This window comes from Toxotes jaculatrix, chromosome 16 (assembly GCF_017976425.1).
Source record: "Toxotes jaculatrix isolate fToxJac2 chromosome 16, fToxJac2.pri, whole genome shotgun sequence".
Lineage (NCBI taxonomy): Eukaryota > Metazoa > Chordata > Actinopteri > Toxotidae > Toxotes > Toxotes jaculatrix.
Window position 1 is genome coordinate 271490 of NC_054409.1, and position 6000 is coordinate 277489.

Sequence of the window (6000 nt, forward strand, 5' to 3'; positions counted from 1 at the left end):
ATCGGGCATACAGGGCACTTTCCCAGTGGGCTGACAGTCCTAGGGGCCGATGCTGTGTTTTTTTTTGTTTGTTTTTTTAAACCGGCCTGCAATTTAGAGGGGGTGGCCCATTGGTCCATCTTCAATATAGACAGTGGACTAAACCAATCAGGATATAGTAGCTTACCAGAGCGGCCCCACCCTTTTCTCTGCACTGATCCCCGCCAGTTTCATAGTGTTGAGCGTGAAAACATGGAGAAGCGGAGGAAAGGAGGTGCGGAGAAGTTGCGGGCTAAAAGATTCAATAATCTCGCTATAGACGCTGCAAAATGTGCTAAAATACATTTTCTCTGGAGGGGCCGCTGTAGCCTCCACGTCCTCTGCAGCCCAGGTTGAAGGTGAACAGGGAGAGGAGCAGCCAGAGACTGTTGACAGGGAACCCGAGGGACAGAGTGACCAGGGAAGTGTAGCACAGGCACAGCAGGTATCAGGTAGTAGGATAGTTAGGATAATACCGGGACTTTTAGGTGATGGACAGGCATGAAAATCGCTCACCTTCCAGCAAAATTCGTCGTTTTGAAGCCAAAACAGGTGACTTACGTGTAGAATTACATGAGAATGGTGAGCAATGAATAATGTTCTTATTTCCTGTCGCAGCAGTTGCCTTAAATTGTGTTTTTTGTTCCATGCGAGTATATTTCTACAGTGTCACTGCAGTGTCACTGAGATTTTTCTGCTTATTATCAAAAAATAAAAATGTACCCTAAAGATACTAAATGTTTTGATGGTTTAGATCGTTGCACAGTTTTCCCAGGTAGTTCCAAATATTTTTATTTTTAATTTGTTTTTTTAGGTTTTCTATCACTTAATAAATTATAGTATCTGTCCCTGTTCCTGTCTAGTCAAGCCAGGCTGTTGAGGTAGCAGTTGAGGAGAGAGAAAAGAGAGTGTTATAATATTTCTGAAATCTATTCCAAATATTTGAAGCTGTCATTTACTGGGGGCTCTCCTCTCTCCACTTCCTGGTGGACTGTCAGCCAACGTGCTCCTGACCTTGTGTGCAAGATGCATTTTAAATAAACCACTGAATGTGTAGTTACTGCGAGTTTGCTGGTGGTTTTTGGGAGCTGGGATTTTTCCTTTAAATGTTGTGCCATGGTTTCCCCAAGGCCAAGACGTAACAATAGTGAAATACATTGCTTTGGGCAACACATACATAAATTAGTCCGTTGTGCACCACTAATTATGAGGGGCCGGTCTAAGCCAAAAATGCCAGGGCCGTTTTTTTGTCCCAGTCCAGCCCTGCGCCCACATATATTATCGGGGCTGTGACCTTTGTTCACTTTTACCACACAGAACGCCTTTTTGACATCACACAGCTCAATGTTAAAACGCATAGTGTCTTTAACTTTATGTTTCAGTTGCTGAGTTTCTGTGCTAAAATCAAAGGAATAAAAATGACAATAAAAACAATTCAGAGCATTATCCAGCTCTGTGTCCGAGTTCCAACCATCTAAAAAGACACAAGTACTGTGCTCTGTGCTCTGAAGGCCTGCAGTAGTTTTCATGCTTGCCCAGACTGAACCAAGTTTTTTTTGCTGCATCTTGTTTTCCAGTTCTGATTTGTAATCCTGCTTTGACTGATTTGGTAAATCAAGCTTGTTGTTGTGAAATATTTTAACATGCTTACAGGGAATGATCATATCCCTGCAAAAGACCATGGATGAGCATGTTGTGTCCACCAATGAGTCCAAATCATCTCCACAGGACTGTGTGAAATCATCCCAGTCCGTGCAGTTAAAACATCCCTGGAGACAGAGCACCGACTCATCTGTCCAGACCTTTATGTCCCTGCTCTTTTCTCCATCATTTGTCCTGTAGAAATATCAGCTGCTCCTCCACTGATTGGCTCTTCTTTCCTCTTTCATATCTTTCACACAGGATTCAGAGATGAACATTTCCATTCACTGACACACAGATGGACTGAGATCCACTGATTTTATCTGACAATCTGTTTGTCTGCAGTGTTTCTGTAGAAAATGACTTGATGAAACAAGCTACAGGTGATTATTCCACACAAAACAACTGAGACTCAGTTCATTTCTCCTCAATATTATTCCAGGGGCCCTTTTAGTTGGGGCACCTGGCACTTTCCTGCCTTTTCTAATATTAAAGTCTGAACTATATGAAGCTGTAACAACAAACCAAAACCAAACCAAACAGCAGAGACACAGATAGACATCAATAAAAACAGTAAATATGTCCTGACAGACAGTTTTTCTGTTTGTACTGTGACCAGCCACAGAGATATAATCACCTATCAGAGCCGCTGAGATGCTTTATTGTGAGAGTATTTATGGATTTGGGTCTTTATCATCTAATTCATCAGGTAGAGTTTGTCCTGATATGACCAGGAGGCCTCTGACTCTGTGGATGGAGTGTTAACTGTCTCTCTGAAAATCACATAGAGCCTGAAAAACCCTGTCAGCTCCTCTGAGCTCAGTCCCGTAGAGTTCATCTAATGACAGAGAAAGTCAGAGCTGTTCTCCAGCCGCTGTCTGGCCGAGCTCAGACCGCATTTAGCGGCTCAGACTGCGGGAGAGCAGCGGCTCAGGTCCGCCTCCTCCACAGGCTGATTCAGGCAGGAAAAGCTGCCTTCAGTCAGCAGTAAGTGGAGCCACAGACTAACAAAGGCTCCGTGTTCAGCTACTGACCATCAGCTCACTCTGCTTCTACTCTGACTCCACCGCTTCTACTGCAGATATCCACACAACATGGAGGATAATAACGGCTCTCCTCCTGCCTCATCCCGACTTTACAGTGACAACTCAGTCTACACAACTAAACACCACATCGCGGTATAAAAAAAAAACACAATAAAACATAACATCCAAACGAACATCAGATAATTCAGGTAACTACAGGAAGTGTTGATGAGTAAAACATTAAAAGTGACATTTACCTTCAGACAGAGAACATCATCTGCGCCACAAACGTCAGTGAAAGTGAAAGTAAACTTGCAGCAACCATGGGATACAGTGATGGGAATTCCGCAAGGGCGTAGCAAACTTTTCAAAAGAGTGAGGGATGTGTCCAGCTATGACACTTGCAAATCTCAGTGAACACTGAAAAGTAATACTATGAAATAAATGTAAACAATATCTATTTAAAATAGGTTACTGTTGTTTAATGTCAACATTTTTCAACTTTAAGATTTTAACTTCACTTACAGGATTTTTTAAAGGTGTCTATCTTCTTCTGTCTTTTCTTTTCTGCATTTCCTGATTCTGTGTGACAAAAAGACAGAGGTAAGCTTGTTAATGACAACAGGGTTGGCAGTGAACAATGTTAGAGAGCCAGCATTCAGATTACAGAACAGTTAGTGGATACTGTGTGCTCAGCAGATTACAGTTATGATAGGAAACAGAGCACAGAAGCAAGAAGCTGTCATGTTTGGTAATTATTTACATTACAGTCTGCAAAGAATATTAATCCAACATGTATCTGTAGCAGAGTGGAACATTAAACATAGTAATGTGTTAGAAATGGATCATTGTAGACAATAAACAGCAGCAGGTGGGTGGAGCCAGGACCACAGACAGAGAACATGCAGCTCTGGAGCCAGAGATACCCGCAGAAAGGTACAGAGAAAGAGAGACCAGAGAGAGACAAGCACAGGACTACGGGACAGAGAGGACACAGAGTTAATGACATGGAATAAAGGTTAATACATGTGAGAGTGGGTCTGAGGAGAGAAAGAGAGAAGAGGTGTGCAGAGTGTCTGCTTCCTGAATCCTTATCTTCATATTTACTGCTTGTTAATTGTTTAGTTTGCTCAGCTGTTCATTTATTTATAACTAAGTAGTGTGGCCCAATATAAATAGCACAGGCATTGTAATGTTGTAGTTTCACCACAAGAGGGAGTTGGTGGTTTGGAGTCGCTCCCGGTCAGCGGACGTCAACACGTGATTGTGTTGCTCCAGTGATGCATAGACAGGAGCGCGTCACTGATAACGTCGCTGTTTGTCCATTTTGTCCATTCCAGTTTAATTAAAGCAACATACAACTACCCAGCGCTCTGTGGTTTCTTCAAGAGTGCTACAAATATTTTAATGCATATATTAGTAATATAGTGATATTTATACACTTTGTATTGACATATTCTTTATAAGCAAGACTATGAAATAATTTTAGGTCAGTTTAAGCTTTGATAACGTTGCTGAAGCAGAACCTGACACATGAATGTGGTTAATATTATTAAAGTCAGTCAACAAATGAATTATCATCTATCACCGTGTGAAAATCCCAATATAAACAGCATGAAAACTTAGTGAAGCAAGTTTCCAGACAGAGTTCTTAACATGTGCTTTGTCATGTTTCTAATTAAACATGTTTCAGTCTCTTTACCTTGCTCTGACTGACAGGCATCACGTTGGACCTGTGTGATGAACAAATATCATGTAAACTGTCTTTTACATGACTGTTAGCTGATGTTACTTTTTTTTTTTTAAATTACTTTATTGATCCCTCCAGGGGAAATTACTCTGCATTTTACCCACATCATGTGAACCAAACACACACACAAGCATGCACATGCACTACAGACTGGGGCAGGCGGCTGCCTAGTGAGGTGCCCGGGGAGCTGGGGTGGATCAGTGCCTCACTCAGGGGCACCACTGGTCGCAGAGGCAGGTGTCTCCTTCACCACCACCGTATCCGTTTTTTTGCGCTTGGTTGAGGGATCGAACCCACGACCCTCTGATCTCAGGCTGATCCAAAATCCAAAGCCGCAGACTTAACGGCTGCCCCCCAAAAGCATGTTGCATTGGTCGGGAATCAAACCCGGGTCTTCCGTGTGGCAGGCGAGAATTTTACCACTGAACCACCAATGCAAGGTTATTTCCTGAACCCACGTCTCCAAAGGAGACTGCGACCTGATCGCAGCGCCTTAGACCGCTCGACCATCCTGACTTACTACTTCAGTAAAAGTCTGTAGCATTGGAAGCAAAATGTTTTTTAACTATCAAAGTAAAAGTAGGCAATGTGAAGGCAGCATTTAAATTATTCATTTTTTTTATTCATTTATTATTATTCAGCTGCATAGAATTATGTTTACTCATTTTATAAATTGCAAGGTGTTTTGTATAAATACTAATTGTTTGTATAAACATTCATTTACTTGGTCTGTGTGACTCAAATGTCTTCACAACAACAGTTTGCTGTTGAAAAGCTGTTAGCTGTGTTATATCAAAAATATCTTCATTTATTTATGGATTTTATTCTGAACACTGGGACATTATGTTGTTGAAACTAACAGAGAGAAGTCACATCCGTCCCAGACTGATTTTAGATCCCAGTGCTTCCACTTTGACTTCCTAGTATCATGTTGTTGAACGCGACAGACATCACTCACCTGTACTGATATGATATGATATGCATCAGTGTTGGAAAGAAAGAGCTACAGGTTAATGTGATAGAAATACATGTTTTTCTGTATGGTCCAGTCATTATTTGCATCTGTCACTGTAGCTTTTTTAGACCCATGGTGATAACTGACTTTTGTATGAATAAATCCTAAATAATCAGCTTATGTTTTTATTGTCCTTGTTTCAGATCAGTGAGGCACTAAAGAGTGACTTCCAGGTGTTGGCTTTTAACTCTGAGGAAGCAAAAATGAAGGTTTACAAGAAAAGATGAGAGAGAACGACTGAAAAAGCAAAACAGAGGGAGTATTAACTGCAAGTCTCTGAAACTATTTTCAATCATTTGAACCCACTGAGATTTAAAATGCCTTCTCTTTTTTTAGCAAGCAGAGCAATAAAGTGAACAATACAGGAAGTTACAGATGGACTGGTTATTTATAACAAAAATAAACATACAATGTATATATGGGATATTGAATAGATTTAGGAGATCAGCTTGTGTAAAAAAAATCAAAAATAAAGTGAGCTACAAGCAGTGAAATGTTGACTACACTTGATCAAACTATTGTATAAACTATTAGTAAACAAGTCAAATGAG